A 23,427-nucleotide genomic window follows, 5' to 3' on the forward strand; every position below is an offset into this window, starting at 1 on the left:
CACGGACGCGTGCAATTTAAAAGCTTGACATGTTTGGTATTTATTTACTCAGTGTCACATCACCTTTTATATTTTACAAAGAAACAGAGTTATGTATTGTATTTTTTTGCATTAAATTTAAAAAAGTGTATTTTTTCCTAACATATTGCATTTGAAAAACTGTTGCTCAAATACTGTGTGACGTAAAAAAAAATTGCAAAACCCATCATTTTATTTTCTAGGGCCTCTGTTTTAAAAATATATATGATGTTTGGGGGTTCTAACTAATTTTCTAACAAAAAATATTGATTTTTACATTAAACAAAAGTGTCAAAAAAAGACCTGAAGGTCAAGTGGTTAGCGCTGCTTTTTGTGCCCTGCTGTGCACATCATTCACCTAAGAAAATGATATTCACTATGCACACTTTGCCTTCTGGGATATGCACATTACATATATCAGGAGGCATTTTTCTCCATTCTGTAAAGGAGTAGGGAACAGGCCTAGAAGGGTGTTATCAGTAGGCATGCCAGCTGAACCTGGAAAAGCTGGTGTCAACCAATGACATCACAACAAATCATGGCGGCGTGGGACTGAGCAGTGGCAAAACAGAAGAGGATCTCAGAGGAACAACACTGGATCTGCTGGGTGGGTGAGTATATGAACTGTGCAGAAGACAACCCCAGGTAAGCAGGGGTTTAACAAAAACAATTGTGAGGAGTGGAGGCAGAAGATTCGCTTTAAGGTGAACCTGTTGCTTTGTCCATGTAAGGGAGCACACCAGCTTAATTCTTGGGCCCAATTTGCAGTCTACGCTCACTTACCCTTGGCTCCCCTGTTGCCCTGTTAGCCTGCCAGAGTGAGGAGAAAAGGCTCCAAGTCACATTATTTAGTCCAAATGTTTCCAATGAAGAGTACTGTTAGTGTACCAGGTAGGTAAGTGTGATGGTAAGCTGTCCACAAAATGTTGACCACATAGAGTGCTTAACTTGTTGTTAGTTCATATGGAGCTGGTATTCAGCCACCAGGTCCAAAAGGAAAGTCCCGTAGAAGCTACTATTCATCAGAGCCTTAGCTCTCACATGGTCTTCCTTCTTCAGGTTCCATCAAGTGAAGCAGAGGTGGAGTGAAGGGATGGTGAGTATTTGCTGGGGAGGAGTAGACGATTAAAGCAACGCTATTGCTTTGCCCTAAGTGGGCAAAAATATGGGTGATTGTAAACCACAAACAGCTGGTGTAGCAGGTCTGTCCTGACCCCACATAACCCAAGAATGGCTGCACCCTCTAGGCCCACCAGAAGCATTCTAATATTTAGATAAAAATGTTCTTATTTTTTGGACTTAACAGCTTAATCCCATGTTTCAAAAATTGCTAAAATTTACTTAGTTATTCTCTTTTCTCTGCATTATATATTCTTTTTCACGTTGTCCCAGGCACGGACAACATCTTCAAATAAATATTTTTTCAGATGGAATCTTTTGATTAGGTTTACAATTTTTTTTTTCTAACCGTTGCCTCTAAACTTTGTGATGTCCCTTTTGGGCCTTTTTTTTACTCTCCCTGAGGATATGTGAAAGAAAACATCACTGCGCTACAAAGTGATATGAAAGAATATTTAGCCCCATGCTGTATCCTTGAGCTGTGGAACAATCTCTAGAGATGAAAGGAACCCTACAAAAAAATATATATTTTTTTTACCTTTTTTATTTTTTATAGAAAAAAGCTGGCAATCAAAACACTTTAAAAATAACATTTTGTTTTTTGTTAGTATATAAATTTCTCACAGGAGAGATGTAAGAAACCTTGAGAGCGACAGTGAAAGCCATAGAGAAAAAAGTAGTTACTTTGAATCTGGTAACAATTTTTAAGGGAAGCTATAATAGTTTTTGGGTTGATTTTATTTTTTTAATTCATATGCTTTAAATTGAAACCTTATATCTGTTTTTTTTCACTCTATATCCTTGTTTCTCCAGTAAATATTTAGTACCTGATCAGTAGCGGACTGACAACTCATGGGGCCCCCGGGCAATAGGGGATCATGGGCCCCTGTGTCCTTGCCCAAACTCAAAAAAGCCTATGAAAAAGGTACCAGGGGCATCTCATGGGGCCTCCTACTGACCCCGGGCCAAATGGTCAGTCCGTCCCTGGCTGCTTGGGACCCCCTTTAATTAAGGGGTCTCCATTTCTGGTAAGTCTCCATTTGTTACTTTGGTGGTGGTGTGCACTCTGGTGACCAGTTGAAGCAAGTTTATCTACATATGCACTTACAGCATTGTCTACTATAATACCATCGATTGTGGAATTTTCTTCTCTATATGCTGCCCATGCTGAGCAAGCAACCTCCTGTTATCACTGTGCAGCAGGGCAGCCACTCGGCACAGAAGCTAGCAGCAATCATTGTAGTAGAAGGACCTACTACAGTGACTTCCAGCTTCCATGAAGATCCCACAGGTATGGCACATACATACTTACATTGGTCCAGGTTGGAACAGTGTAACTATGTAAAAATTGCCATACCTAAACTTCAGCCTTAGCTTCCTTTATGCAACAAGCAGGGGCGGACTGACTATTTGGAAACTCGGGCACTGCCTGAGGGCCCAGGGTCAGTAGGGGGCAGGGGCGGACTGACCATTCGACCACTTGGGCACTGCCTGAGGGCCCGTGGTCAGTAGGGGGCCCCATGAAATGCCCCTGGTACCTTTTTATAGGCTTTTTTGGGTGTGCTTTGAGTGTGGGCAAGGACACAGGGGCCCCATGATCCCCTATTGCCCGGGGGCCCCATGAGTTGTCAGTCCGCCCCTGGTAGGGGGCCCCATGAGATGCCCCTGGTACCTTTTTCATAGGCTTTTTTGAGTGTGCTTTGAGTGTGGGCAAGGATACAGGGGCCCCATGATCCCCTATTGCCCAGGGGGTAATAAATTAATGTTCATGCTCCTGGATCTCTCCTTATTTTTACTTCATTAACACAATGGTAAAATAAACTTTTTCCTAGAAAAAAGAAGTTCACAGGAGCTAGCAGTGATCACTGTAGTAGCAGGGCCTACTACAGTGACTTCCAGCTTCCATGAGGGTCCCACAGGTGTGACACATACATACTTACGTTAGTCCAGGTTGGAACAGTGTAACTATGTAAAAATTAGCATACCTAAATTTCAGCTTTAGCTTCCTTTATACAACAAGACCACCATTATTTAACCAATTCCCATCTGGCCGCTGTATATAAACGGTCGGACGGTGGCAGTGCAGGGGTGGGTTGCCATTCATAAACAGCGCCTGCCATTTTGGATTGTGCGCGCTCACTGTGCGCGCACCGATCGCTGTATGGGACCTCTGAGTGAGGTCCCGATCATATGATCACTGATTGGCCAATAAATGATCACATGAATAGGTGTAAGCAAGATGTCCCTTCTGACATCATTGCTTACTACTAATGAAATCTGTGAATGATCACAGAGATCACATGGTACAAGGCTATTCACAAATCACAGCTCTCACAGTATTTCTCAATGGCTGCAAGAATGCAGCCAGAGAGAAGGAGAAATAATTGCTTTTACAGCCTTTAAAAAAAAATTAAAAAATCTTCTTCACCCCCCACAAGTAGTACAGTGTCACTATGGTGACACTGTACTGCTAGGGTGACAGTATGCTAAAAAAAATAAAATAAATAATAATATTAAAAAAAAAAAAAAAAAATGTAAAACAAATTTCAAAAATTATAACAAAATTATAATTTTTGGTTATAAACTAATTTGGGTTATTTTTTTTTACTAAAAAGATAATTTAATACAGTTTGGACAAGATTTATGAAGAAAGAATATTTATTTACAAAATTTTATAAGAAAAACACTTTTTTTTTCAAAATGTTTGGACTTTTTCATTTATATGGCAGAAAAAATAAAAATCCCAGTGGTGAATAAATACCACCAAAATAGAGTTTTATGTCTCAAAAAAATGCAAAAAAAAAAAATCATATGGGTACAGTGTTGCATGACCGCGCAATTGTCATTTAAAGTGCGACAGCAATGGAAGCTGAAGCTGAAAATTGGCCTGGACAGGAAGGGGATAAAAGTGTCCGAACATGAAGTGGTTAAAGAGAATACAGTACATTAATGTTCATGCTCCTGGATCTCTCCTTATCTATACTTAATTAACAGAACGGTAAAATAAACTTTTTTCCAGACAAAAGAAGTTCAAGAGTAGAGAGTTGTGTACTTTACAGAGTTTTTCTGTCATTGAGCCATTAATTTCAGCTGCAATCTTCTCAAAAAAAAAAAATATGTGCATTTAACATATTTAAGTGTTCTTGCATGGCATGAATAGTCTTGAAGAACCCTTTAAAATTATGAACAGTCTTGAGGCACCCCATTATAAAATGTGAAAAACTATTCTAATAGTTTTATATTGATTTATTTATTATAGGTACTTATATAGCGCTGTCAATTTACGCAGCATTTTACATGTATATTGTACATTCACATCAGTCCCTATCCCTCAAGGGGTGTCCAATCTAAGGTCCCTAACTTACATTCATACATAAACATACTAGGGACAATTTAGACAGGAGCCAATTAACCTACCAGCATGGCTTTGGAGTGTTGGAGGAAACTGGAGTACCCGGAGGAAACCCAGGCAGGCACAAGGGAGAACATGCAAACTCCAGGCAGGTGGTGCCATGGTTGGGATTTGAGCCAATGACCCTAGTACTGCCAGGTGGAAGTGCTACCCATTTAGCCACTGTGCTGCCCTATAATGCAGCAACATCCACACATTAGAGGTGATTTATTCTTCCAAAGCAAATACACATTTTCACCCTGGTACTGACTAGTATTCCAATGTTTCTCTTCTCCCTCAGTTGTTCTCCATCACTGAGCTAATGTAACCCCAGCACTGATGGAGAGGGGCAGGGGAGGGTCAAACTAGGTTGCTGTGCAGGCAGCTGACATCCTCCTTATCAACTGATGATGTCATTGGTTGTCAGGATGCTGGTGGCTAGAAGATCGTAATGGTGCACAATGAAAACCTGTGGCTTTGTGTAACTAAAAGGCAGGCTTCTTCCACCCGCATGCTTGTATACACGTTTTGGGCAATTCTTAGACATCTTGCCAAGGCACCCCTGAAGAAACCTCAAGGCACCCCAGGGTGCCTGGCCACCCTGGTTGAGAAAGGCTGGTGTAGACATCAAAAAACCCAGAGAGTTCTGGGCCCCGACATCTTACATGTGATGTCAGCTGTCCAATACTACTCAGAGCTGTCACTCAAGTGATATTGTATGGTGTTGTCCTCTCTTCCCCCAGCAGCTACGTAATAAGCTTTGTAAGGTGGTAAGTGGAGAGGTGGAGGAGCTTGGCCAGCACAGAGAGAAAATAGACGGAAGAGGAGAGATCTATGATGTGCAAGGAGAGAGGGAGTTGTGCTTGAGAACTGACTTTGCTGGAGCAGTCACATTTTCTAGGAAGATCAAAGGCACATTGCTAGCGAATTAAAAAAAAAAAAATATCGAAAGGGAAACCACTTTGAGTAAGGACTTAAAATGGTTGTTTTGTTGATTTGTCTGTGCTTTTGCCTGCTACTCTTTCAGTTGGTGAGAGAAACTCTTTAAGCGCCATTTATAACACAAGTCATTCATGGACAAAACCAAGAAATATTGTCAAATTTATTTGAATATACAGTATTGTATATTTCATTGAAGCCAAATTATTAAAATTGAACAAAGGAAATCCCCTAAGGACGAAAAAGATTTTTTTTTTCTGTAATTTTATTTTGTGGTTATTTTGAGGTCAGCGTTCAATTTAGTTGCTGTCCTACCAATAGACTACTTTTTTTTCTCACTGTCATGAGATATCTCAGGATACATCTTTCCCAAGCTGTCCTATATATATGCAAGTATCTCTGAGCATACAGAATTTAAAGTGTTACTAAACCCACAACAGTAAAATCAGTCTGTATATGCAGTAAAGCATGCTTGTTACACTCACTGTGGAACCTAAGGGGTTAATCCTCTGCATTGTGTAAAAAGGCCATTTGATCCTGTCTTCTCTGCCCCTCCTTTTGTTCAAATGTCCATGTCTTATCTCCTGATAAGACAGACTGAACCCTTAGCCACATGCACATGCTCAGTTTGGTGTGTATTGCTAGGTTTTCTTTTTTTTGGGAGAGTGCATGAAATCAGCACAGGGCCAATCATCACTGTCCAGACAGTGGGTTCTGCATCCTTCTAGAGCAGAAAGAAAACTCCTACAAGCTTTAACCAGTGCTCTGCTGAAGTCACAAGACTGCTCTAACTGCTGATGAGAAAAGATATTTAGCAGTTTATATTTACTAAAATAATTGCACTTCCATGTTGTGTGTACTGTGGGAGACCAGATATAGTGAATGCAGGGTCCGGGGAGACCAGATATAGTGAATGCAGGGTCCGTGGAGACCAGATATAGTGAATGCAGGATCCGGGGAGACCAGATATAGTGAATGCAGGGACCGGGGAGACCAGATATAGCGAATGCAGGGTCCGGGGAGACCAGATATAGTGAATGCAGAATCTGGGGATCTGGGGAGACCAGATATAGTGAATGCTGGGTCCGGGGAGACCAGATATAGTGAATGCAGGGTCCGGGGAGACCAGATATAGTGAATGCAGAATCTGGGGAGACCAGATATAGTGAATGCAGGGTCTGGGGAGACCAGATATAGTGAATGCAGGGTCCGGGGAGACCAGATATAGTGAATGCAGGGTCTGGGGAGACCGGATATAGTGAATGCTGGGTCCTGGGAGACCAGATATAGTGAATGCAGGGTCCGGGGAGACCAGATATAGTGAATGCAGAATCTGGGGAGACCAGATATAGTGAATGCAGGGTCTGGGGAGACCGGATATAGTGAATGCAGGGTCCTGGGAGACCAGATATAGTGAATGCAGGGTCCGGGGAGACCAGATATAGTGAATGCAGGGTCCTGGGAGACCAGATATAATGAATGCAGGGTCCGGGGAGACCAGATATAGTGAATGCAGGGTCCTGGGTTTAGTAACACTTTAAGCCCAGCTCCAGCCAAAACTTTTTTTTTTTTTTTTTTAAAGAAGCAGAAGGTGTAAAACTCTCTGACAGGTTTGTGCTGCTCAAACCATAGAAACCACAGAAATACAAACAGGAGCATTAAAGTAAAGACTCTAGACACATTTAATTGTTTGATTGTTAGTGAAGTCACTGTGTTCCATTCAAGTTTTATCCTGTGTTGTGGTTTAATGAAGGGGCAGTGGTGTTGCCTCTGAAATGCTTTGGATGATTTTATACAACTTTATTTTGCCAGCAATTAAACATATATTGGACAGTTTAATGGTAATATAATGTCATTATAGCCTGGCTATAGGTTTGCTTTAAAGAGTCAGAAACTGTGCCAAACTCCCCCCCCCCCTCCCCCGTGTTTTGGGGGTGTCCTGGGTATCTCTCCTGTTAGAGGATACATTGTATGTGTAATAAATTGTTTACGTGACTGCTCCCTTTGTAGGTTTAATTAAAAAAATAAAGAGGGCAAATTAAAATAAATATATACAGGGGCTGGTCTAAATTATGGAAACACCAGGCAAAAGAACAATATAATTTCCTAATATGGTGTTGGACCACCATTGGCATCCAAGACAGTCTGGGAATTGATACATATACGTCTTGGGTGGTGGTGCTGTCTTCAGGAAACAACGTCTGCACCATGGGGTGCACATGGTAGGCCAAAATATGTACATAATCGCTGGCAGTTACTCTACTTTTGAAGGTGATGATGGGGCCTGCAGAATACCAAGATATGGCTGCTGAAAACATGATTGTGCCACCACCATGCTTTACCATTGGCACATGACAGTTCTGGTCGTAGGCTTGGGACAGTGTTAGCCACGCGTAAACACGTCCGGTGGTTGGGAACAGTGTAAAGGTCGATTCATCGGACCATATTAAAGTCTTCCATTGATCAATAGCAGAGGCGGACTGACCATTTGGAAACTCAGGCACTGCCCGAGGGCCCGGGGTCAGTAGGGGGCCCCATGAGATGCCCCTGGTACCTTTTTCATAGGCTTTTTTGAGTTTGGGCAAGGACACAGGGGCCTCATGATACCCTTTTGCCCGGGGGCCCCATGAGTTGTCAGTCCGCCCCTGATCAATAGTGTGACGGGAGTCACTTTGGGTGGGGGGCCCACGGAACACAGCTCACTTTGGAGAGGTGGGGAGACCCCTGTCTCAGCTCCCCATATCCCTATTATGTGTAAGTCACTCTGTGCCTGCTAGGGGTACAGGGTGATCTGTCCTAATATTGGGGTGGGGGGTTGTTGATTGTTTAATGCCATGTGGTTGCATCCCATTGTTCTATTGTGTATCTTGCTTGGGGAGCAAACTATTATGGGATGTATGTGTTTGTGTATTGGCTTGGTGGGGGGAGTTCCCAGCAGCCCTCCCTTCTGATGGGACTGTCTGTTGGTGTGTCTCTTGTTACTAAAGGTAGATTGCCACGCCCTGTGACATTATGCAGAGAGGAAGGGGGTTGTTCCCTTGAATGTATATATCTTGTATCTGTGTTAAAATAAAGTAATCTATTTCCTGGTTTACTTCAAATCTGTGGTGTCTATTGTTGGTGTTCGGACAGGGAAGCAGTTTAGACACCAGCTAAGCAGCACCAACAATTTGCCCTCTTTGAAGTGCAGTAAGCTCTGACATGACTCTGTATTACTAGCAGCGCATGCAGTGAATGACGAAAGTGAGGCTTCCCACCTTGTAGGCAGATGTCTCATCACACAGCAGAAGAAAAAGAATGTTACATCACTTCTGCTTTCAACTCAAAACATGTCATTTTTACACCTTCAAATCATGTAGTGATACCATTTTTTTCCAACCCCTGTATGCACACTGCTCAAAAACATTAAAGGAACACTTTGAAAACACATCAGATCTCAATGGGGAAAAATATCATGCTGGATATCTATACAGATATGGACTGGGTAATGTGTTAGGAATGTAAGGATGCCCCATCGGTTGATGGAAATGAATATTATCAACTTACAGAGGACTGAATTCAAAGACACCCCGAAAATCAAAGTGAAAAAATGATGCAGCAGGCTAGTCCATTTTGCTGAAACTTCATTGCAACAACTCAAAATGGTACTCAGTAGTTTGTATGGCCCCCACGTGCTTGTATGCATGCCTGACAAAATCGGAGAATCCTCCTAATGAGACAACGTATGCTGTCCTGGGGTATTTCCTCCCAGATCTGGACCAGGGCATCACTGAGCTCCTGGACAGTCTGAGGTACAAGCTGACGGTGTCAGATGGACTGAAACATGATATTCCAGAGGTGTTCTATTGGATTTAGGTCAGGCAAGGGTGGGTATCAATGGTATCAATTCCTTCATCCTCCAGGAACTGCTTGCATACTCTCATTACATGAGGCCGGGTATTGTCATGCACCAGGAGGTACCCAGGACCCACTGCACTGGTGTAGGGTCTGACAATGGGTCCAAGGATTTCCTCCTGATACCTAATGGCAGTCAGGGTGCCATGGTCTAGCCTGTAGAGATCTGTGTGTCCCTCCATGGATATTCCTCCACAGACCATCACTGACCCACCACCAAAATGGTCATGCTGAATGATGTTACAGGCAGCCTAACATTCTCCACGGCTTCTCCAGACCCTTTCACTTCTGTCACATGTACTCAGGGTGAACTTGCACTCATCTGTGAAAAGCACAGGGCGCCAGTGGCGGACCTGCCAATTCTGGTATTCAATGGCAAATGCCAGTCGAGCTCTATGGTGCCAGGCAGTGAGCACAGGGCCCACTAGATGACGTCCGGCCCTCAGGCCACCCTCATGAAGTCTGTTTCTGATATTTTGGTCAGAGACATTCACACCAATAGCCTGCTGGAGGTCATTTTGTAGGGCTCTGGCAGTGCTCATCCTTTTCCTCCTTGCACAAAGGAGCCGATACAGGTCCTGTTAATGGGTTATGGACCTTCTAGCTCTCCTAGAGCAACTTCCTGTCTCCTGGAATGTCCCCCATACTCTTCTGGCAATGGTACGTATTGATGTGACTAGAGGAGTTGGACTGCCTGTGCAACCTCTGTAGGGTCCAGGTATTGCCTCATGCTACCAGTAGTGACACTGACCATAGCCAAATGCAAAACTAGTGAAAAACAGTCAGAAAAGATGAGTAGGAAAAAAATGTCAGTGGCCTCTACCTGTAAAACCATTCCTGTTTTGGGGGTCATCTCATTGTTGCCCATCTAGTGCACCTGTTGTTAATTTCATTAACACAAAAGCAGCTGAAACTGATTAACAACCCCAACAACTGACCAGATCAATATCCCAGGAGTTTAAATTACTTGATGCTATATTTTGATTAAAACGTGTTCCTTTAATTTTTTTGAGCAGTGTATATCTATATATATTCAAAACATCTCAGTAATACATGCATATTTCCATATGTTCTATCCCTAAAAACTGCTGCAAGTACAGAACAGTTTCTATTGCTCTGTCAGAAATCTAATATGCACCTGACTTCCACACCACAGTGAGCTTGCTGCATCGGATAACAGAATTCAGCCTATACCCCACCACTCTCTCTTCACATTCATACGTTAGTTTATTTCCCTGCAAAACAATGCTGCTGCCTTTACTATTAGGCCTCATGCATACTGTAGCTCAAAGAAGCTGCTCCTACAGACTTTTGAGCTGTTTTGAGCTTTTATTTTTCTATGCCTGTTAACTCCCCTACATGTTAGCCTTTGTGTCCATGCACACTATAGGCATTTTCAGGAGTTTAGTGGTAGGGGAATTTACAGGCAGATAAAAAATAAATCACTTGTGCGTTCAGAAGAGCTTTTGAGAGAGAAAAAACACTCAATTGTGAATAGATACGTATTAATGCACATTAGTATGCATTAATGCATTCTAATGGCCAAAATTCTGGCCAATAGAATTCATTAATGCACATGAACGCGCATTAACACGCATGCAAAAACGTGGGGTTTTTTAATGCCTTTTTGATTCTGAAAACCCTTGTAGCTCAAAAACATTTTTGAGCTTCTCCTTGTGCATGAGGTGTTAAATGTCTACCCACACTGTGGGGGTTATTTACTAAGGCTGGAGATTGCAAAATCAGCTTCGAGGTTTTATTGCCAAAGCTTAATTGAACAAGCTGAAGGTAGAAGCTAATTGGCTACCAAGTACAGCTGCACGAGATTCTGAGTGCAGCAGTTTTAGTAAATCTCTCCCCCGTGTAGGGAAAGGGCTTTTGGGAGCTGTAGTCTTGGGGTTTTCCCTTTGCCAGTAGCATCTGAGCTACCAGCAACTTGCCCTGTGAAAATTTTACCAGCCTGGTGATGATGTCTCAGGGAAAGAAAAAACCTGTTTTTTACTACAAATAAAGATTTTTAGGACTTTAACATTTTAGGCAAAACAAAGCTTTCTATCTACAAAAATAAGTGCACTATTTGCATTCCAAATCTAATCTCTTGTGACCCTCGGGGTAATAGTGTTACACTTACATTCAAATATTTCCAATATTTGAGCTATTCAATTTTTCTTCATTGACAGATTTGCACATTGAGCAAAAATGCTGAGAACAGAGAGAAGAAATGCCATCTCAAAAGTTGTTCCATAAGAGATCAAGAGGGGTCAGATTGTTGGCGTGTCTCAAATTTCACATAGTGTTTATGGGAGGGACTATCAAACTTTCATCCGAATGTCAGCCAATGGACAAAGGAAGGAACATTTACCACATGATCGCATTGAGGTTTGTCTAGAAGAACAACAGCATTAAAAAAAAAATGTGTAAAATGGCAAAACTTATTTTTTTGATTTTGAATAGAATAGAGTAGGATTAAAACATTTTTAAGTTTTCTAGACTCAACAGGAAGTGAGAGGACTTTCTTTCTAATGTGAAGGAGAGCCCTCTTATCCCTGGTTCACATATATGTGGGCACGCGGGCCGCATTTTGCGCGGGCACGAGAGCCCATTCATTTAAATGGACTCCTGTGCCCCGCGACATGCAGGGAAGAAGTCCCGAAAATGCAGCTCGCACAGGAACCTCGGTTCCCAGTACGGTTGCGTTTTCCAGTGCTGACGGTGTGCCATTAGAACTAATGGCACCCGCCCGCAGGCCCACATTCCACTGTGCGTGTGGTGCAGTTGCATGGATTTTTGTGCCTATCCACAGCCGCACCACCCGCACAGATGTAAACCAAGCCTTAGAGAGCTGTCTTGGGACAGCTTCCCCATTGGAAGATTGGAATAAACTTCCAACAAAGATAGCAAGCCAGTCAACAGTAAATGGCTTCAAACACACTAGGGACAAATGTAGATCTATACTCAGCCAAAAAACTAAACGAAAAAAACAAAAACGTATAAAAAAACAAAAAACAAACAATTAATTGGGCAGACTCCATTTTTTTTTCTGCTGTCACTTTTCTATGTTTCTAAGATTTCCCCTTAATTTCTGTGCTGGTAGCAACTCAAAACTTTGGAAATACCCTCACTTTCCTTCTGGATGATATTGGTGATCAGGACAATTAGAAAGCATGAACCTCCCTAACAGGGTCTCAGACAGCAATAAAAACCTGACAATCATTCTAAGCTCTCGCCACTCTATCCAAAACTAAAAAAAAAAGTTCTGCCTTCAGTTATACTTTAATGGTCTGGCATTAGCAAGGTGGGAGTATGTTTCATGCAAATCAGATCTGTGATCACAGTTTCACTAGATTACAAACAAGAAGGAAAGGCAAAGTGGACTTTTTCAGTAGACATGTTTCACGCTAAGAACAGTGCTTAATTATTACCCCATTGGGGTAATGATTAAGTGCTGTTCTTAGCGTGAAATGCATCTACCCCAGTATATTTGTACTATTTGTTATTGGTTTTATACATTGTTTAACCACTAGCCTACCCCCTTATACCCCCTTCCTGCCCAGGCCAATTTCCAGATTTCAGCGCTGTCACACTTTGAATGACAATTGCACGGTCATGCAACACTGTACCCAGATGAAATTTTTATCATTTTTTTGTGACAGAAAGAGCTTTATTTTAGTGGTATTTAATCACCTATGGGTTATTTATTTTTTCTTAAACAATCCAAAAACCACTGAACATTTTGAAAAAAAAAAAACGTTTTTTCTTAGTTTTTGTTATAAAATTTTGTAAATAAGTGATTTTTCTCCTTCACTGATGTGCGCTAATAAGGCTACAGTGATGGGCACTGATAGGTTGCACTGATGGACACTGATAGGTGGCACTGATGGGCACTGATGAGGAGGCACTGGTAGGTGGCACTGATGGGCATTGACAGGCATCACTGATGGGCACTGAAAGGCAGCACTGATATATTGCACTGATAGGCGGCACTAACTGGCACTGTTAGGTGGCACTGACTGGCACTGATAGGTGGCACTGATTGGCAGCACTGATAGGTGGCACTGATTGGCATTGATAGGTGGCACTGACTGGCACTGATGGGTGACACTCAAAGGCAGCTCAGATGGGCACTGATATATGGCATTGATGTGGCACTGATAGGCACTGGCACGCGACACTGATGAGCACTGACAGCTGGCACTGATGGACACTGACAAGTGGCACTGCTGGGGCTACACTGATCATCAGGGCACACTGATCATCAGTGCTCTGATGATCAGTGTACATGTCCCCTCCGCGGAATGCCGATTATCGGCTCTCCTCTCCAGCTGTCAGCGTGACAGCTCGTGAGGAGAGAAATGCTGATAACCGGCATTTCCCTGTTTACATGTAATCAGCTGTGATTGGACACAGCTGATCACATGACCGAGCCGACATCTTTGGCTCTTTCTGTAGATCGGTGATCCGCTGTGTCAGAGGAATTCAGTGCACTGCCGATTGCCGCGCTACACGCTCCGGGAGCCACAAATGCGCAGTTAGAATGGGAGGATGTCATATGATGTCCTCCCAGAACAAGAGAACCGCCTTGCGTCCATCTTATATATAATATATATATGCGTCCGTCTTAGTATATGGCGGGCGGGAGGTGGTTAATAAAGTGGATTCTCTAGAGTGTAGCCGTCCGTACCTCTTTGATTTCCATTGTGTAGCACGCGAGCTGGGCTGACCCCCAACTGGAGGAGTAGTGCTAGGATTCTTGGAGTCTACTCACCTGGAACAGCGATAATATACAGTATGTGGACTTTTTAGTTACCCAACAGTTTAAGGCCTCATGCACATTGGGCATTTTTGCAGCCACTTTTAGGGGCATCAAGAGTTTTGTTTTACTGCTTCCAAATACCCCACCATGTTATCCTATGTGTCCATGCACACATAGACTTTTAGAAGCTTTCAGCGGAAGGGGCTTTTAGAGACAGGAAAAAACCCACTGCCAGTGCATCCATGAGTAGCAGAGTTTGGGAAGAAAAACACTTGATGCTACTAAAAGCTGGTAAATGTATCTAAAAACTAGGCGCATTTAGTGCTTGAGAATTAATTCATTTCAATGGCCAGAATAAATGATGTATTCTGGTCAATGAAATTAATTACCACCCAAGAGCATGATGCCTGTAAAAGTTCCTAAAAGCGTGTATAAGCTTTGGACACTTTTAAAAGAGTCAGGCATTTTTTCTGCAAAAGACTCTGCTGGCTTTTAGGAGAGTTAAATTAACACTCTGTGTGCATGAGGACTAAAATATAACAATTTTATTTACATTGTAGTTAAAAATGGAGCAAACAATGGTATAAAATTGTATAAACATTGTATCACCCTACACAACAATAAAAAAAAAAAAACATAATTTAGCAGCATTCTCCTGCCCCCAGTGTGCCTTATGATAAGTAGTATAAACCATGTGTAGTACCGTGGTAATGCATGATACACAGTGTAGTAAAAATCCAGCTAGGAGAGGGAATAGCTCATGACTCAACGCGTGTCTCAGAATCAATGTTCCACTTCATCAGGGGTGTGATTGAGGTAGGTAATCTAAAATATGAAATGTGAGAAATATACTAGAATAATGTCCGATATCACAATGAAGCAAATATATACATACATACTTAGTTAGAAGAGTAGTGTGCCAAAGTAGTGCCACCAAAAGCCTCCAGGACAAGCATCAGGACTGCCAAGGGAAACCACAAAAGGCCAAGGAACAGCGCCAAACTTATGTTTAGGGAATGTAAGGATAAGTATAGTGCCTGAAGTATCAATAAACCAGAGATTAGTATTGTGGAACAGGAAGGGGTGGCCTACCTACCTACTGTTGTTAAGAACAATAGGTGTCTAGGTACACATAAACCATGTCAAACTATTAGGGATGTACCGATACCAATACCGTATCAGAATCAGTGCTGATATCTAGTATTTTCATGAGTATTCGTGAAAATACTCCCAATACCTTAACCAATACTTTGTAGACTTTAACCTCCCATCTGATTATGTCCATATTTCTGTGCTCAAAGAGGTACATTTTTTGCACGGAAATATGTATTTTTTTTATTGTAGGCCTGTAATTTTTAGGAATAACTCACTGAAATCTGTCCCAACAAAAGTCTAGTAAACATCCCCAGTATGATAACATTTGAAACACGAAATCATAAATTATAAGACATGTTTGGCGCAAAAGCAATACTGCAAATCACCAAAAGAACACCATACCCACAGTGAAGCACGGTGGTGGCAGCATCATGCTTAGGGGCTCTTTCTCTTCAGCTGGAACTCGGACCTTAGTCAAGGTAGAGGGAATTATGAACAGTTACAAATATCAGTCAATACTGGCACAAAACTTTAATTTTTCTGCTAGAAAGCTGACCATGAAGAAGAACATCTTTCAGCATGACAACTAGAGATGAGCGAATCGAACTTGGCGAAGTGGAATTTGTTTCGAATATTAGAAAAAATTTGATTCGCGCCGAATCCGAAAATTAGCAGACTTCGGATGCGCGAATCGAAATTTATCCAATAATGGCAGCGACATGTGTGGCGACGGAGCGGGGATCTCTGGGAAGGCGCGCAGACAAGGCGCGCTGACCCATAATGCATTCATTCATGACATGTGATCGCATTAGCCAATCAGCAGCCAGCCAGCCAGCACTGTGTAATGGTGGAGCTATAAATTGCGGCCATCTTACAATTCTCCATTTGCCTCCGGTCATTCAAGAGAGACAGACCTCTCTGTATTAGGGACAGAGTTAGGGCCACAGATACTTTAGGGACACAGAATCGTTACTTAGGGACACAGAATTGTTACTCAGGGACACAGAATTCTTACTCAGGGACACAGAACTGTTACTCAGGGACACAGAATTGTTACTCAGGGACAGACACAGAATTGTTACTGAGGGACACAGAATTGTTACTGAGGGACACAGAATTGTTACTGAGGGACACAGAATTGTTACTCAGGGACACAGAACTGTTACTCAGGGACAGACACAGAATTGTTACTGAGGGACACAGAATTGTTACTGAGGGACACAGAATTGTTACTGAGGGACACAGAATTGTTACTGAGGGACACAGAATTGTTACTCAGGGACAGACACAGAATTGTTACTGAGGGACACAGAACTGTTACTCAGGGACACAGAACTGTTACTCAGTGTCAGGAATAGACTGGCCAGCAATGGTGGGACTCACCTGCCTTTTGATCTGCAGTACCAGGGCTGGCCAGCGGATGCTCCCAGCAATCAGAGACTCAACTTTGCAGCCAGCTAACACCTGGAACTGATTATGCTGGGGTATTTAAGGGATGGCCAGACCCACAGACTCTGCCTTGGTGTTGTGTTTGTCCTGGGCCCTGTATCCTGTTTCTGTCCTGCATCCTGTTTCTGAACCGCTGCTGACTTCTCCTGCTCTGATCCCGGCTCGCTCCTGACCATCCCTCTGCCTGACCCTCTGTACCACGCTGCTTGCTACCTGTTCTGATCCCTGGCTTGTGACCCTGACCATCCCTCTGCCTGACCCTCTGTACTACGCTGCTTGCTACCTGCTGAACCTGGCCTGTGACCCCGACCAATCTCCGCTTGCTCCCCCTGTACCTACCTGCCCTATTGATATTGACCCGGCCTGCCTGACGACGCTTGCTTGTATGTACTGTTATCTGTGGGTGGTTGGTTTGGTTTGGTTTGGTTGCACTGTATTATGTTTTAGTATTGCACTGCGTTTATGTTTGTATTGTTAGTGTTAATAAATTATATTGTTTATAACATATCTGAGGTCTGCGTGTCCCTGCGTCAGTCACACACCTGTGGTCACACCTGGGAGCCCTGACATTACACCAAGGCCAATCCTGACCAGAAGTGGCTGCACAGGGAAGCCATCTTGGCTTGTTGCTGGGAAGGATGGATCTGGATGAGGTTGTGTATTTATATCTGCTAGTGTTTGATGACAGGGAGTATGCTTATCAAACTCTGAAGGAGTATCCCAGGGATCAACTACTAGAATGTATACGGCTCGCTCATGTTCTAGTAGATCAGGGCACAGAGTTCTCTGAGGTGCAGCCTTTGATTGAGGTTTGTGCTGAGTTGGTTTCATCTGGTTCCCCCGAATGCAGGGATGAATTTTTGCCACCATTTAGTGCAGACCAGGTAGAGTCCCTGGTATGGTTATTAGAGGATGATGTGGGTTACTTTCTGGAGCGTTATTCCACATGTTCACCACAGACACTAAGAGATTGTATAAACGCAGTGCAGTCATTGACCAGACAGGCTTTGTGTAAGCTCAGCTTTGTTCAACCCATACTGCAGACATGGACAGACTTGTTGCACCCAGCCTCAGTCAGCTTACAAAAACCCAGTCCTGCTTCTAACTCTACTCCTGTATTCCCACCAGCTCCTCCAGTTACAGCCCAGTATACTTGGCTATCTACCGCATGTCAGTACCCTGTTCCCACTAGCTGCACCTATCCTGCCTTTAACCCTGTAAAAAAGCCCTCTGTAGCAACTGCTCCCTCTCCTGTTCCATCCTCCAGTCTTTCTCTGTCTCCAGCTGCTCCATTCGTTTGCAGACCTGCGTTTACTTGCAGTGCTCCAGTAGTTAAAACCAGAAAAAAGCGAAAATTCTTTCCAACCAATACCATCCTGCCAGTATCCAAACCGGTGAACCTGCCTTCCGTGACTCAGCCTGAAGCCTCTACTCAGCCTGAAGCCTCTATTCAGCCTGAAGCCTCTACTCAGCCTGATGCCTGCATTCAGCCTGATGCCGCTACTCAGCATGATGAACTGATCCGGCCCGACGATCCTATTAGGCCAGTTGACTCGATGCCCGCTGTTGATCCAGATGATCCGGTACCTGATCCAGTGCCCGCTGTCGTGCCAATTGACTCAGAGCCCGCTGTCATACCTGGTGACCCGGTGCCCACTGCCTTGCCAGATGACGCGGTGCCCGCTGGCAAGCCAAATGACCTGATGCCTGGTGACCCAGTGCCCGCTGTCATACCTGGTGACCCGATGCCCGCTGTCGAGCCAGACAATCTGATAGCTGATGACCCGGTGCCCACTGTCGTGCCTGTTGACTTGGAGCCCACTGTCTTGCCAGACGACTCGTGCCCGCTGTTCCGCCAGTCGACTCGGTGCCCGCAGTCTTGCCAGACGACTCGGTGCCCGCAGTCTTGCCAGACGACTCGGTGCCCGCAGTCTTGCCAGACGACTCGGTGCCCGCAGTCTTGCCAGTTGACTCTATGCCCGCTGTTCCGCCAGTTGACTCGATGCCCGCTGTTCCGCCAGTTGACTCGGTGCCCGCAGTCTTGCCAGACGACTCGGTGCCCGCAGTCTTGCCAGACGACTCGGTGCCCGCTGTTCCGCCAGTTGACTCGATGCCCGCAGTCTTGCCAGACGACTGGGTGCCCGCAGTCTTGCCAGACGACTGGGTGCCCGCAGTCTTGCCAGACGACTGGGTGCCCGCAGTCTTGCCAGACGACTCGGTGCCCGCAGTCTTGCCAGACGACTCGGTGCCCGCAGTTCCGCCAGTTGACTCGATGCCCGCTGTTCCGCCAGTTGACTCGGTGCCCGCAGTCTTGCCAGACGACTCGGTGCCCACTGTCGTGCCTGGGGGTCCGGCGCCCGCCGCTCTGCCTGGGGGCCCGAGGCCTGTCGCCCCGCCTGGGGGCCCGGTGCCTGTCGCCCCGCCTGGGGGCCCGAGGCCTGTCGCCCCGCCTGGGGGCCCGATGCCTGTCGCCCCGCCTGGGGGCCCGAGGCCTGTCGCCCCGCCTGGGGGCCCGATGCCTGTCGCCCCGCCTGGGGGCCCGAGGCCTGTCGCTCCTTCTGGGGGTCCGGCGCCCGCCGCTCCGCCTGAGGGCCCGAGACCTGTCGCTCCATCTGGGGGTCCGGCGCCCGCCTCTCCGCCTGAGGGCCTGAGACCTGTCGCTCCATCTGGGGGTCCGGCACTCGCCGCTCCGCCTGAGGGCCCGAGACCTGTCGCTCCATCTGGGGGTCCGGCGCCCGCCGCTCCGCCTGAGCGCCCGAGACCTGTCACTCCATCTGGGGGTCCGGCGCCCGCCGCTCCGCCTGAGGGCCCGAGACCTGTAGTTCCGCCTGGGGGTCCGGCGCCCGCCGCCCCGCCTGGGGGCCCGAGGCCTGTCGCCCCGCCTGGGGGCCCGAGGCCTGTCGCCCCGCCTGGGGGCCCGAGGCCTGTCGCCCCGCCCGGGGGCCCGAGGCCTGTTGCCCCGCCCGGGGGCCCGGTGCCTGTCGCCCCGTCCGGGGGCCCGGTGCCTGTCGCCCCGCCCGGGGGCCCGGTGCCTGCCGCTCCGCCCGGGGGCCCGGTGCCTGCCGCTCCGCCTGGTGGCCCGCTGCCTGCCGCTTCTCCTGGTAGCCCGATGTGCCTCTGCCCGGAGTCCAGCCCGATGTGCCTCTGCCCGGAGTCCAGCCCGATGTGCCTCTGCCCGGAGTCTAGCCCAATGTGCCTCTGCCCGGAGTCCAGCCCGATGTGCCTCTGCCCGGAGTCCAGCCCGATGTGCCTCTGCCCGGAGTCCTGCCCGATGTGCCTCTGCCCGGTGTGCCTCTGCCCGGAGTCCAGCCCGATGTGCCTCTGCCCGGAGTCCAGCCCGATGTGCCTCTGCCCGGAGTCCAGCCCGATGTGCCTCTGCCCGGAGTCCAGCCCGATGTGCCTCTGCCCGGAGTCCAGCCCGATGTGCCTCTGCCCGATGTGCCTCTGCCCGGTGTGCCTCTGCCCGGAGTCCAGCCCGATGTGCCTCTGCCCGGAGTCCAGCCCGATGTGCCTCTGCCCGGAGTCCAGCCCGATGTGCCTCTGCCCGGAGTCCAGCCCGATGTGCCTCTGCCCGGAGTCCAGCCCGATGTGCCTCTGCCCGGAGTCCAGCCCGATGTGCCTCTGCCCGGTGTGCCTCTGCCCGGAGTCCAGCCCGGTGTGCCTCTGCCCGATGTGCCTCTGCCCGATGTGCCTCTGCCCGGTGTGCCTCTGCCCGGAGTCCAGCCCGATGTGCCTCTGCCCGGTGTACCGCTGCCCGGAGTCCTGCCCGGTGTGCCAGTCTTTGATATCCCACCAGTTACCAGACCCGGGCGGTGGAACATTTTTCCCAGCTAGGACTGTTTGGAGCGTCCTGAGGCCGCTCCTTGAGGGGGGGGTACTGTCAGGAATGGACTGGCCAGCAATGGTGGGACTCACCTGCCTTTTGATCTGCAGTACCAGGGCTGGCCAGCGGATGCTCCCAGCAATCAGAGACTCAACTTTGCAGCCAGCTAACACCTGGAACTGATTATGCTGGGGTATTTAAGGGATGGCCAGACCCACAGACTCTGCCTTGGTGTTGTGTTTGTCCTGGGCCCTGTATCCTGTTTCTGTCCTGCATCCTGTTTCTGAACCGCTGCTGACTTCTCCTGCTCTGATCCCGGCTCGCTCCTGACCATCCCTCTGCCTGACCCTCTGTACCACGCTGCTTGCTACCTGTTCTGATCCCTGGCTTGTGACCCTGACCATCCCTCTGCCTGACCCTCTGTACTACGCTGCTTGCTACCTGCTGAACCTGGCCTGTGACCCCGACCAATCTCCGCTTGCTCCCCCTGTACCTACCTGCCCTATTGATATTGACCCGGCCTGCCTGACGACGCTTGCTTGTATGTACTGTTATCTGTGGGTGGTTGGTTTGGTTTGGTTTGGTTTGGTTGCACTGTATTATGTTTTAGTATTGCACTGCGTTTATATTTGTATTGTTAGTGTTAATAAATTATATTGTTTATAACATATCTGAGGTCTGCGTGTCCCTTCGTCAGCCACACACCTCTGGTCACACCTGGGAGCCCTGACACTCAGGGACACAGAACTGTTACCCAGGGACACAGAACTGTTACTCAGGGACACAGAACTGTTACTCAGGGACACAGAACTGTTACTCAGGGACACAGAATTGTTACTCAGGGACACAGAATTGTTACTGAGGGACACAGAATCGTTACTGAGGGACACAGAATTGTTACTGAGGGACACAGAATTGTTACTCAGGGACAGACACAGAATTGTTACTGAGGGACACAGAATTGTTACTGAGGGACACAGAATTGTTACTGAGGGACACAGAATTGTTACTCAGGGACACAGAATTGTTACTCAGGGACACAGAACTGTTACTCAGGGACACAGAATTGTTACTCAGGGACACAGAACTGTTACTCAGGGACAGACACAGAATTGTTACTGAGGGACACAGAATTGTTACTGAGGGACACAGAATTGTTACTCAGGGACAGACACAGAATTGTTACTGAGGGACACAGAATTGTTACTGAGGGACACAGAATTGTTACTCAGGGACACAGAATTGTTACTCAGGGACACAGAACTGTTACTCAGGGACACAGAATTGTTACTCAGGGACACAGAACTGTTACTCAGGGACACAGAATTGTTACTCAGGGACAGACACAGAATTGTTACTGAGGGACACAGAATTGTTACTGAGGGACACAGAATTGTTACTCAGGGACAGACACAGAATTGTTACTGAGGGACACAGAATTGTTACTGAGGGACACAGAACTGTTACTCAGAGACACAGAATTGTTACTCAGGGACACAGAATTGTTACTCAGGGACACAGAACTGTTACTCAGGGACACAGAACTGTTACTCAGGGACACAGAATTGTTACTCAGGGACACAGAACTGTTACTCAGGGACACAGAATTGTTACTCAGGGACAGACACAGAATTATTACTGAGGGACACAGAATTGTTACTGAGGGACACAGAATTGTTACTGAGGGACACAGAATTGTTACTGAGGGACACAGAATTGTTACTCAGGGACACAAAACTGTTACTCAGGGACACAGAACTGTTACTCAGGGACACAGGATTGTTACTCAGGGACACAGAATTGTTACTGAGGGACACAGAATTGTTACTGAGGGACACAGAATTGTTACTCAGGGACAGACACAGAATTGTTACTGAGGGACACAGAATTGTTACTGAGGGACACAGAATTGTTACTCAAGGACACAGAACTGTTACTCAGGGACACAGAACTGTTACTCAGGGACACAGAATTGTTACTCAGGGACACAGAACTGTTACTCAGGGACACAGAATTGTTACTCAGGGACAGACACAGAATTGTTACTGAGGGACACAGAATTGTTACTGAGGGACACAGAATTGTTACTCAGGGACACAGAATTGTTACTCAGGGACACAGAACTGTTACTCAGGGACACAGAATTGTTACTCAGGGACACAGAACTGTTACTCAGGGACACAGAATTCTTACTCAGGGACACAGAACTGTTACTCAGGGACACAGAACTGTTACTGAGGGACACAGAATTGTTACTGAGGGACACAGAATTGTTACTCAGGGACAGACACAGAATTGTTACTGAGGGACACAGAACTGTTACTCAGGGACACAGAACTGTTACTCAGGGACACAGAATTGTTACTCAGGGACACAGAATTGTTACTGAGGGACACAGAATCATTACTGAGGGACACAGAATTGTTACTGAGGGACAGACACAGAACTGTTACTGAGGGACACAGAATTGTTACTGAGGGACACAGAATTGTTACTCAGGGACACAGAATTGTTACTCAGGGACACAGAACTGTGACTCAGGGACACAGAACTGTTACTCAGGGACACAGAATTGTTACTCAGGGACACAGAACTGTTACTCAGGGACAGACACAGAATTATTACTGAGGGACACAGAATTGTTACTGAGGGACACAGAATTGTTACTGAGGGACACAGAATTGTTACTCAGGGACACAAAACTGTTACTCAGGGACACAGAACTGTTACTCAGGGACACAGGATTGTTACTCAGGGACACAGAATTGTTACTGAGGGACACAGAATTGTTACTGAGGGACACAGAATTGTTACTCAGGGACAGACACAGAATTGTTACTGAGGGACACAGAATTGTTACTGAGGGACACACAATTGTTACTCAGGGACACAGAATTGTTACTGAGGGACACAGAACTGTTACTCAGGGACACAGAATTGTTACTC

Source organism: Staurois parvus, unplaced genomic scaffold, assembly GCF_062004578.1.
Source record: "Staurois parvus isolate SC_StPar_1 unplaced genomic scaffold, SC_StPar_1.0 ptg000390l, whole genome shotgun sequence".
NCBI lineage: Eukaryota > Metazoa > Chordata > Amphibia > Anura > Ranidae > Staurois > Staurois parvus.